Source organism: Strigops habroptila, chromosome 6 (genome assembly GCF_004027225.2).
Source record: "Strigops habroptila isolate Jane chromosome 6, bStrHab1.2.pri, whole genome shotgun sequence".
Taxonomy (NCBI): domain Eukaryota; kingdom Metazoa; phylum Chordata; class Aves; order Psittaciformes; family Psittacidae; genus Strigops; species Strigops habroptila.
The window spans coordinates 61,914,112-61,926,373 of NC_044282.2; the positions used below are offsets into that span (position 1 = coordinate 61,914,112).

At 46.7% G+C, this 12,262-nt stretch overlaps 1 protein-coding gene across 4 annotated transcripts in view; it reads left to right on the forward strand.

Moving 5' to 3' along the window:
- Positions 1-12,262, forward strand: part of NCOA1 (nuclear receptor coactivator 1) — a 188,830-nt gene that overhangs the window by 82,461 nt on the left and 94,107 nt on the right. The window lies entirely within an intron of this gene.

Sequence of the window (12,262 nt, forward strand, 5' to 3'; positions counted from 1 at the left end):
TATGAAAACCACCTTACCCATCTTTCTCAACGCTCTAATTTAGATCTGTGCTGTCATAAAGGTACACAGGAGGGAGGGAGCTTCAGTTCTTGGTCTGAATGATGTTTCTTGCAGACAAACGAAATAGTACCTTGCTTGTAAACTAAGGTATTGATTTGAAAGTGCTCTGCAGGAATCAGGGTCTAAGATGTGTTTTCCATTAAGTGTGCAACAAGCAGAGGCTGGGTGACGATTCTATAGTCACTGTGAATTAGGGGTACCCCTCTGTGGCCTTTTGATGCTGCAATTGCAATTCTCTTGCTCCTCACATTAGAAGAGACCCTGCAGACTCTGAGATCAAGTTTGATCTCTGTAAACTCAGATCTAAGTCCTGCTCAGGTTGTCCATAGCTCTGGGGTTTGCTGGGGCACCTGATGCAATAAAATTGATTACAGGGACACCTAGAGAAGGACTCCATGGAAATCCCAGAAAAAAGTTTTTCTTCCAGATTTCTGCTGGAGCAGAAGATGTGTCTACATAATGGCGTAATACTTGTAATTATAGGGCAAAAAGTCAAGAGGCGAGACAGTAAAACCTCCATTTCTTGGTATTATTCATTAGCTTTTAAGTCTTCCTTCCTCCCTCAGCTCAGTCTCTCCCTCTCGGTGTTGCAGTAAGATAACATCTGTCGATAACCAGCTGTGGGTTTTGCTGTGCCTCCACTCTGCCCTGCTCATCCATCTGACTCGCGATCCCTTTGTCCTCGCTAAGCATGGTCCAAGGACGCTTTATCATCCCCTGGCATCCTGACACCCAACAGACAACTTGAACAGCCTGCTAATTGCGCACTGAAAAGGCACTGCAGCTTCTTATCCCTGTCTGGATTAGCAAAATGAATGTTATACTGTGACTTTACAGCCCAAAATTTGCAGATCACACTTTTTCCCTTGCGAAGCTTAATGCTGTCGCTAGTGTTTCACCCCTGTGCTGGGAAAGAAGTTGGAAGGGAAGGAGATGGAAAGGTCTTCCCTTGCCTCCCGCCCCAGCAATCCTTGCACAGCTTTAATGTGGTCCTACTAATTGAGAAGATTTGAAGAATTAGATGGGAATGGAGGATGGTTTTTTTCTTAAAGGGGTGCTGTTGGGTAAAAATAAGTCATTTGAAGTAGGCCACATGTGGACACTTGCAGTATAGACTGCAATGTGTAGTGCTGGGGAGTGACTGTGGGTCAGTGTGCTGTTTGCCAGATCCAGGGTTGTTGTAAAGCACTGTATATTTTTTCCCTCTTTCTTTGAATGAGAAAAGCAAACCCATTTTTGATACGGCTGCTTGGGTGGCTAGGCCCTGCTGGTGCCTTGCCCACCAAAAGCTGCAACAAGGTGATGCTGGAGAAGTGCCTTGGTGGCTACCATACTGCTGAGCCCAAGCAGCCTCATGTGCCTCATGCTTGCTCCTGGGACCATGGCCAAGGTGTGCGGTGACATCATGTCCTGTTGGAGTGAGTCCAGAGGAGGCCACAAAGATGCTCTGAGGGCTGGAGCACCTCTGCTATGGAGACAGGCTGAGAGCTGGAGAAGTGTCTGGGAAGAACTTAGAGCAGCTTCCAGTGCCTAAAGTGACTGACAAGAAAGCTGGAGAGCGGCTTTTGTCAAGGGCCTGTAGGGGCAGGACAAGGGAGAATGGCTTTAAACTGACAGAGGGGAGATTTGCATGAGATCTTAGTAAGAAGTTCTTGGCTGTGAGGGTGCTGAGGCCCTGGCACAGGTTGCCCAGAGAAGCTGTGGCTGCCCCATCCCTGGCAGTGTTCAAGGCCAGGTTGGACGGGGCTTGGAACAACCTGGTCTAGTGGAAGGTGTCCCTGCCCGTGGCAGGGGGTTGGAACTGGAAGAGCTTTAAGGTTCCTTCCAACCCAAACCATTCTGTGATTCTATGACATGTCATCGTGATGTCATCACGCAGCTCTGGAAGCCCCCCAACAGTGATATGCATGCAGGTGAGGATGCTTTGGCTCACCAGTTGCAGGGGCAACATATCAACATCAGGGAACTGAGCCTATGGGTCTACTCTTCATCTGAAGCTTTTTCCTTATTTCCTCGAAACATAGGGAAAGAAGTAATGTCTCCTCCCCAGCGCCGTGCTGGCATGAGCTGTGGTGTTGAAATAATAACACGGAGGGGAAATCATCTTCCGGGTTTGTAAATCTTGTGCAGGGAGTGGCTGTGTTTGCAGTAAAATAACTCTTCTGCTGGCGTGGGTTGTATCTTGATCGCAGCCTGGGCTGGTTCAGCCATGCTGGGAGGAGCCCTTTAACAACTCTGACCACTTTTAATACTATTTTTTGTAGGTACGGGCTTGAATCTGTAATGAAAATCAGAACTGCTTCTCTTGTTCACAGGAAATGGGATGGAGAGGTGCTGTGTTGGCTGTCAGACAGGATACCTGCTTTTCCAAATATTAAGTGAAAATATACCTCGTGCCAGCTCATGTGTGAATCTTGGAGTTTCCCAGGTCTTCTCTTGCTTCTTTACTATGAGGGTGGTGAGGCCCTGGCACAGGGTGCCCAGAGAAGCTGTGGCTGCCCCATCCCTGGCAGTGTTCAAGGCCAGGTTGGATGGGGCTTGGAGCAACCTGATCTAGTGGAAGGGGGTTGGAACTGGATGATCTTTAAGGTCCCTTCCAACCCAAACCATTCTGTGATTCCTTAAAAGTTTGTCTGTGTTGAAAATGTCATTAGAGCAGTGTGTGAGTGCTAAAATCTATCAACAGACCTGTTTGAAGGATCCAGCTTAAGCTAAAAACAACCCAATCTTATGAACTCGTAATACAAATGTACACATATATATATAAATTACTAAGATGTGGCTGGAAACAAAACCTGGCTGAGCTAAATTTAAGCAATTACAAGCCTATTCTAGTTCCTTTGGTAGAATTTGTCCCTGTCCTGGGTATGGGAGGAATTGTGCTGATCTGAAAACCAAAGCTATGCAGTTTGTGAGTGCTGTAGAAATTCATCTACACTCGTGACTTTGGTTAGAATGTAGAGGTTTTATAGTACAGCAACTCCTTGAGAGCCATTAAAAATATTTTGGGAAAAGGCTTCATCCTTTTTTTTTTTTTTTTTTTTTGTAGGACAGTAAGCACTTTGAAGTAGAAAAGCTCTTAAAAAAACTTTTAAATTTGAGCATGGATTTGGTTCCCAGCTCACTTTTGGTTTCAGTTTCAAAGCCTCCTGAGAAATGTGATATTTTTGGACTTCAGCATTACAGCACTCGTTAGAAATGGGTTTGGTTTGCTTCGTGGGGTTGCTCACGCCGCATTCCCACTCCTGTCAGCTTAGTAGAGTTTCTAGAGATGAGCTAAATGCAGTTTATAAATGCAGTATAACTACACCGAGCAAGGAGATGGGCTGTACGACCTGGGGAGCACACAGATGGCATCAGTCGGCAGAGAACCAGAGTTCATCCATGTCCAGCACCATGCAGCATTGCCAGGAGCCTGCAAGAAACCGTCAGTGGGAATGATGGTATAGCTTCTCTCCAGAGAAAATGTCTTTCTAATCCCTGGTAATTAGTAGCTGATACATCCCTGAAGCAGGAGGGTTTGCTCTTCCAAGTCGTTGGGATGAAGTAGGTTTGCTCCATACGTGTGGTGCTGGAAGATGGGGGTTCCCAGGAGATACTTGGCCGTTGATAACTTTGTCGCAGGTGCTCTTTGTCACCACAGTAGGTGCATCTTCGTTGTCCGTATCATCCGAAGCAATTTTCACTCGCGGTCGCTGATTCCCAGCCTTTGCCGAGGAATCTGAGCCTTGTGTGACTCTGAGTATATTTGTTCTTGCAGATACTGTGATTGTAACAATCTCCAACATGAAACCCATGTTTTGGGAAAGCAGCTTTCAGTCTGTGATTGTTTTGACTGTGTGATTACAAAGGGCATTTCTAGGGAGAGTTCTTTATCATTTGGGAAGCACATGTTGGCTGAGGAATGCTGTCAAGGTCGTCGTGGGGCTGTGAACAGTTCTGCTCCAATGTAACCATCCTGATGGCCAGTCCTTTCATACATAGGTTTGAAAACATTGCCTAAATCTGTCTTCTCCAAGCTCTGGAGACTGCTTGGAGCACAGGACCACTGTGCCTACACCCCTAGTGCAACGTGCTGTTGCTTTGCTGGGAGACTTGGCCCCTGAGCAATCTTGCTCAGCCTGGGGAAAATGTTGCACGACCTGCTCTGCAAGTGAATGTGGTTGAACAGAGGGAATATCAAATCCTGGAGAGCTTAAGTTTAAAACAGGCTTAAGTTTAATGCCCAGAGCATTGCACAGTCCCCTAAGAAGTGCTTCTCCAAGGGCTTCTCTCCATCATCACCAGACTTTTGTGGTTGTGCATGCTGTAGAAGATTCCAGGGTAAAGGATCCACCTCTCACCCAGTTGTATTGTTCCAACATGCAGTTTGAACGTGATGCCCTGTGTTTATGGGCAGCATGTGGCAAACATAGGGCTCAAAGACCTGGTTCTGGCAGGACTGATGTGCAAGAGCGGGAAGATACCTCCCCCATGGGGATTATCATCCCTCCGCTTCAGTAGCTGTTAGAGCGTCATCTCCTCTCTACCTGGTGTTTAATCTATCTGTACCAAAATTGGTCTAATCACGCAGTTCCTGTGCAGATACTGCTTTTTCCTTTCTAAATTCCCCAGGATTTTTACTGAGTTAACTCAGCCGTGGTTGGTGATGTTGGACCCGTTGTCTTGCCCCGAGTGCCTGGGGTACCACTCTCACTAGCGTGCTGCCTTTCATGCTTGCTTTCATTGAGAAGTGATGCTCATTTCTTCCCACATGCACTCACAGCCTTTTTTGGTGTGTCCCCTTGTCTGGAACGGGCTGTGGTTTCCCCTGAAGTCGTATGTAGTCACATCACCTGCCTTTTTTTTTTTTTGTTACCTCAGCTGGAAAGCGCCGTGTTGCGTAGTCAGTAAATCAATGACCCATTTACACCCATGAGTTTCCTGAGACTGAGATATGCCACATGCTTGGTGATGTGGAGAACCCAGGGCAGGGCCAAAAAAGAGGCACTGGCCTGTCTTCTTCTGGGGAGCAGGATCTGTGCTATGCTCTTCTCCAGCATGAGCAAGATGTCCTACTTCTTAGTGATGGTGTGAGTTGTAGGATGATAGTTTTCTTTTTGGATTGGGCTTTAACTTTTTAATTTTGGTTTATCAACATGATCATACAATCACAGGATGGTTTGGGTTGGAAGGAACCTTAAAGCTCATCCAGTTCCAACCCCCTGCCATGGGCAGGGACACCTTCCACTAGACCAGGTTGTTCCAAGCCCTGTCCGACCTGGCCTTGAACACTGCCAGGGATGGGGCAGCCACAGCTTCTCTGGGCACCCTGTGCCAGGGCCTCACCACCCTCACAGGGAAGAACTTCTTTCTAAGATCTCATCTAAATCTCCCTTTTGTCAGTTTAAAGCCACCCCCCCTTGTCCTATCCCTACAGGACCTTGTCTCCAGCTTTTTTGTCAGCCACTTTAGGCACTGGAAGCTGCTCTAAGGTCTCCCTGGAGTGCACTCTTCCACTAGACCAGGTTGCTCAAAGCTTTCTCCAATCTGACCTTGAACACTTCCAGTGATGGGCCATCAACAGCTTCTCTGCACCACCTGCTCCAGCATCTCACCACCCTTAGGATGTGGACATGCTCTGAAATGCTATGTGGTCTAGGTTTGGAGGTTGCCATGGCTGCTTACATGAAAACTAAATTTTAAGCAGGAAACAGGAGTGCATGGCTTTAATCTTCTCAGCTGCCTGGTCACCAGATGGGTCCATAGACCCAGTGTGAAGTGGGTGAGGGAGAACCAAAGTGTTTGGTTGTGGAGATCAGCTTTCCTGTGAGGTTTGGGCTGGCACAGATCTGTTCTCCTTAGGGCTTTTGGCAAGACAGTGAAATCTCTGATTGGAGCTCCTGCTTATAAAATGGAGGTGGCCATTTTTTTTTTCCTTTCACTTAGTCTAATCTATTCAGGGTTTGACATCTGGGGCAGGGACAATCTAATTCTGTGTATTTGTGTGGTGCCAATCATAATAACGCTTCGCTCTCAGGTCCTCTGGGTCCTGTTGTAATACATGGCTTGAGTGGATTTGGAGCAGAGGTCTCACTGATCTGATATCCCCTCTCTGATGGCAGCAGCTTAAAGAAGATGCAAAAAAATCCCTGGAGTGGCAGCTACATCTTATCCTGCCCTGGGAAAGTCTTTCTCCTAATCTCTGGTGGTGGAGGCACATGTTGATGCTCTGAAGAGGAAAGATGAAGATGCCGACTTTTCTGGTCCATCACTGACTTCAGTGGAAAGGCTCTGTGTGAAAACCAAGCAGAGGTTGATACTGAGGGATTATACTGAACTCAAAACATCTCCTGGGCATAAAAAGGCAGCTGCCAGGCTACAGATAGCAGCTACTTGTAGGGAACAAGTGGTCTTTCATTCTCTCACTGCTGCATGCCAGGAAGAGGCAGTCATCTATAGTTTTCCCACTTTGCAGCTTTTTAAACCATAGCATTTTGAGAATTAATATTTTTTGTTTGTTTGTTTGCTGAGAAACAATTATTATAAATAGGGCAGCCATGAGCTCTTTGGTGCTGGGTGTTTGGAGATCATTCCAGTGCCTCATCTCCTGAGCAACCCCCTGTCACACCAGCCGGATCCTGCCTGCAAGAGGGCAGAGGCTCGGGATCCTGCTGTGGTTTGGAAGTTGGGGGCAGCCTGTTTCAGAGCAAAGGCTTTGCTGAGCAGCAGGATTGCTGTAAAAAAGAAGAGGTTCCTGGTTCCTGCTGTGTCCATCATTCAGTGAGAGCTGCTTGTCCCTGCTGCTTTTTTTTGTCTGGCCTCATTTTATGCTTTGCCTGGTGGAGCCTCAACCCTCAGTGCGGTGCCGAAAATGGTCAGGGCTTTTTCTTTCTGTGCACAAATGAAAAGATGAAGCTTGTGCACATTTGAATCTTTGGAACATAATGAGGTTGGGATCCCTAAGGGTTAAGGATTTCAACATTTCCTGTGAGTTTTGTCCCTTTTTGCACGTGCCGCCTTCGGCAATCTCAGGGTACGCTCTTCTGTAATGCAGCTATTTTATCAAATTGCTTTGCTAGTAGTATATAATTTTGCTCTAACTGCTGCTGATGGCAGTGTGGAGATGATGATAGGCGCACAGATCTTCCTTTTAAAATAATTCATAATAGACCAGGCTGGGTTCTTCACATCTTTATGGTAATGGATGGGTGGAGGCTGGCGCTGATTTCCCTGCACCTTCAGGGGTGGCTGCACTGCTGGAGAAGAACTTTCTGCACGATGTTTGGCTCCATGGCTATTGATGAGATGTGTGGTGGGAACTGAGACCAATATGTACCTTGTTGGAGACCAACTGGGATCTGTCCTGCATCCCCCTGTTGAAGACACTGTATGTGCAATGAGTTTCTGAGCATGTTAGTGGTCAGGCTGGGATTATTTTTGTTGTGATACTGGTTACCATGTGCTGCCGCATGGTTCTGGTGGCACCACAGAAATGCCTTGTGTTTCCAGCTGAGGATCTGGAGAGTAAGATCAGCATTTTAAGTTAGTTTCTTTCCCCTCTGTGGTTAGCTGGAGAAGTATTTCTCCTGCTTTTCAGGCTCGAAAGGGAGGAAGATTGGAGGTTACCACGTTAGAAGTGTGCCATCCCTGACAATCCACAATTGGTGATTCCTGGCACTGAACCTTAACCCCACACCCTCCTTTTCCCCAAGTTTTCTAGGTACAAAGTCTGTTGAAGAAGAAGGAAGTGGCATTGCATTAAAACAGTGTCGTTGTCATTGGAGCTTTAATTCAAAAACATAATGAGCTTTTTTGGAGCTATGGCTGCCCCATCCCTGGCAGTATTGAAGTCCAGGTTGGATGGGGCTTGAAGCAACCTGGTCTAGTGGAAGGTGTCCCTGCCTGTGGCAGGGGGTTGGAACTAGATGAGCTCTAAGGTCCCTTCCAGCCCAAACCATTCTGTGATTCTATGGTTGTTCCCATTTGGGAATAGGTAGGATGCTCTGGATGATCCCGGCTCAGCAGAGCTGATTTTGTTGACAGGCGTTGCTGGTACCAGGGCCGCTGTGTGCACTGCAGACGCAGCTGGCTCGCAATTAAGGTTGGTTACCTAACCCGCTACAATTAGGTAAGAATAACAAAGGCAAGACGTTTATAAAAGCAAGGCTGAACCCAGGGTGTCTCTTGATTGTTTTCTCTTGTCATGTAATTGAACCCTTAGGACCTCTCTACTCCATGGGAGGTCAGCTATTTTCATAACTGGTTTATAATTGCTCCTGTTATGAACCTCTTACGAGGCATTAAAGCTACAGGAAGAGGAGTGAAGAAGTGTCAATTTCTCTTCTGGCAAGGGAAGGGTCAGCATCTAGCACTCTGCTCTCAGCCGTGGTGTTTGTGAAGCATTTTGGGGCTAGAAAGTACCTCAGAGTGCAAAGAACTACGTCCTTCTGGCATTAGAAAAGCAAAGGTTGAAGAAGTGTTTCATCGGTTCAGAAAGGATCACACAGCAGGACCACCAGCTTGGGGCCAATGCCATTAGTACACTGGTGTACCTCTCAGGGGTGCTCTCTGCTCACACTGGGCTGCAGGTTAATTGTTGGGTGCCTTAATAAGCTCCTTTCCTTTGGGGGTGTGTCCTAAGGAGCAGTTACCTACATATCACGTCGACTTCCACAGCAGCTCTGATTTAAGCAAGCAGCTCATGCCTTGTCCTGGAGATGGTCCGTGCATGGACCATTTGAGGACATCTCTGCTCTGTGTGCAGCCTCCACTGACCATAGTGGAAGGGACAGAGACTTCCCCAAATGCCCCCACAGCAGCAAGATCACGAAATCCTCATGTTCTGAAGCCTTCCAGCTACATGGAAGAGGAGAGAACCAGTGCAGTGTGTATGGGCATCCCCAAGGAGATAAGGATGCTTCAAGTTCTGCCCAGCTCTGAGTGGGTTGCTGGAGTTTTGGGGACAAAACAGTGGCAGCTGTGTCCTTATAGATCCCCAACAAGGCAGGGAATCATAGAATCACTGAATGGTTTGGGTTGGAAGGGGCATAAAAGTTCATCTAGTTCCATCCCCCTGCCATGGGCAGGGACACCTTCCACTAGAGCAGGATGCTCAGAGCACCATCCAACCTGGCCTTGAACACTGCCAGGGATGGGGCAGCCACAGCTTCTCTGGGCAACCTGTGCCAAGGCCTCATCCCCCTCACAGGAAAGAACTTCTCCCTAGGATCTGATCTGAACCTCCCTTTTGTTAGTTTAAAGCCATTCCCCCTTGTTCTGTCCCTACAGGCCCTTGTCAAAGGCCCGTCTTCAGCTTTCTTGTCGCCCCTTTAGGATACTGGAAGCTGCTCTGAGGTCTCCCTGAAGTCTTCTCCAGGCTGAACAAGCCCAGCTCTCTCAGCCTGTATCCATAGCAGAGGTGCTCTTGCCCTCACAGCATCTTTGTGGCCTCCTCTGGACTCACTCCAACAGGTCCATGTCCTCCTCCTACTATGGTTTAGATATGTTTTACTGTCAAAGCTTCAGCTGACATGAATTTACAACAGCCACACACATGCATAGATGCCTCCCTAAGCCTTGAAGCTGCTGATGCAGAGCAGGGACTGGACAACCTCGAAGCCTCTCTCAGACGAGAGGTAGGCTGAGTTGTGTTTTGTCACCAATTTCTTCGTCAATATATCCAGCCTCTGGGCTGGAAGGGACTTCGAGCTTTTAAACACCACACTGGTGTGTCAGAGGCTGTAGCTCAGAGGCTGGGAAAAGCATCTTGCTCACCATTGTAGCTGGTATTCCTAAAAGTATGTGACATGCTTAATTAAGTTCAGTTTTTATTTAAAGTTTGCTCTTTTGGACTGGAGTAAATAGAAACACTAAGTGCTGACAGTTGCTTAATCTAGACATTTACTATGAACTTCATTTTCTCGATGCAGAAATCATTACCTATCCACTTTTCCAGTTTCCTATAGCTTGTTTTAAGGGATGGAAGAAGCCAGGCTTAGAAAGTGATGATTGAACGTGCAGCGTGGTTTTGTTACTTTTTTAAACAAAACAAAGCTGTTTTGTTCTTGCTTTCCCATTCGTATGTTTACCTCAGATGCTCCTCTTTTGCTGTTTGCTACCTGGAGAGAGTAAGAAACCATTCTGGAGCTTGACTGTCAAAGGATGTTAACGCAATCGTGTTGATTTAATCATCTTGGCAAAGTGCTGAGCCTGGCATGTTTGTGCTGTATTTATTCTGTTCGGCTCCTGCACTGGTCTATGGGCATGTGCAAGTGGGCCAAAGAGACGCTGTCAAAGAAAAGGAGGGCATCCCTCTACGGGGAGAAGTTGCAGGTTATTGGAGAAATTCTTGGCTGCTAGAGCATCAAGAAAATCTCATGGTGGAATGTTTGTCTCTATAAATAAGTAGTAGATGGTAAAGATTGGTGGTGTTGGGGTAAGATCCTTGTAGCTGGTCACTATAGGGTGATTTAGGGACTGTCTTTACAGTGAGGGTGGTGAAGCACTGGAATGGGTTGCCCAGGGAGGTTGTGGGTGCTCCATCCCTGGCGGTGTTCAAGGCCAGGTTGGACAGAGCCTTGGGCCACATGGTTTAGTGTGAGGTGTCCCTGCCCATGGCAGGGGGGTTGGAACTAGATGATCTTAAGGTCCTTTCCAACCCTTACTATTCTATGATTCTATGATTTGTAGGGTTTGTATGTAAATCACAAGGCACAGAGTAGTGGAGGTATCTAATGGTATCTGATCTGCTCTTGTTGCCATGTTAGCTCTCTTGGTCAATAGAGACTTTTGCAGGCTTTACCAAAAGAGTCCTCATGGGACACAGGTGAGGCTGGGAGTTAATTCAAGCAGTTGTAAAACCTGAAGAACATTTTACATTCCTTCACAGAATCCTGTAATCCCGGGTTGGAGGGGACCTCAAGGATCATCTCGTCCAACCTTTCTCAGCAAAGCATGACCTAGACTAGATGGCCCTGCACCCTGTCCAGCCAAATCTTAAAATTGTCCAATGCTGGGGAGTCACCACTTCCCTGGGGAGATTATTCCAGTGGCTGGTTGTTCTCATTGTGAAAAATTGTCCTCTTATTTCCAACCAGACTCTCCCCAGGAGCAACTTTTGCCCATCACCCCTCATATTTTCAATGCGAATTCTTTTCAAAAGGGAGTCTCCATCTTCTTTGTAGCCACCTTTTAAATACTGGAACAGTATTTCATTCATCATGTGAATAATTTTCATTCATCATGTGAATAATTTTCATTCCCCGAAGTTCTCTTCCTGGAGTGTCATCTGCTCACTGTGAGGCAGCCGTGTCTCAGATAAACCAAACCTCATTTTCCCTTCCTAACCTGGAATGACATCTGTTGAGATGCTGGCTTTTAAAGGTCACTGTCAATTGCTCATTTTACCTATGTTACAAATAGGTACTTCTGATACTGTGCTACGGCTTGTCTTATTCCACATTCCTGTATACTGCTTCTCCATCTCCTAGGACTCATTTAAGTCAGGAAACTCTGAATGGTGGGAGTGGAGAATTCAGATTTGTCAGCATTTTATAACTCTGTTACATGCTGTTGCCCACAGCTGCACAAGATCAGGCTTGAGGTCTTTTGAAGAGACTCTCAAATTGTGCAATCACAGAATTGTTTGGGTGAGAAGGGACCTTAAAGCTCATCCAGTTCCAACCCTCTCCCACGGGCAGGGACACCTTCCACTAGAGCAGTTTGCTCCAAGCCCCATCAAACCTGGCCTTGAAAACTTCCAATAATGGGATATCCACAACTTCTCTATTTTTCCTGTTATCATGAAACCTCAGATCTGTCATGATACCTGTAAATGCCGAGCAACCAAACCATTGTGTCCCATCCCTGTGATCTGTGCTTCTTCATTGGGTTGTTGTAGTCAACTGTTGTTTTAAACTTCAATTTCGGAAGATACTCTGGGTGCCATTGCTGTTGATACAGGATGGAAAGCCAAGCACTACAGTCTATTTGGGGCTGCACATGCTGCCTCTTCTTTCAAAGACAAGCATAAAAGTAAACATTAAAGAAAGGAAAATCTGGGCTTGGAGTGCCCTGGATAACCACCGCATGAGCATATTTGGCAAGAACAGCCTTAATTTCTTTTTTAATTCCTTTTCTGCAAACCTTGGTCCTTGAGTTGAAGGTTTAATAGCAAGGTCGTGCCTCATGATGGGCTGGGCATGATTTAGGTAATGCCAGT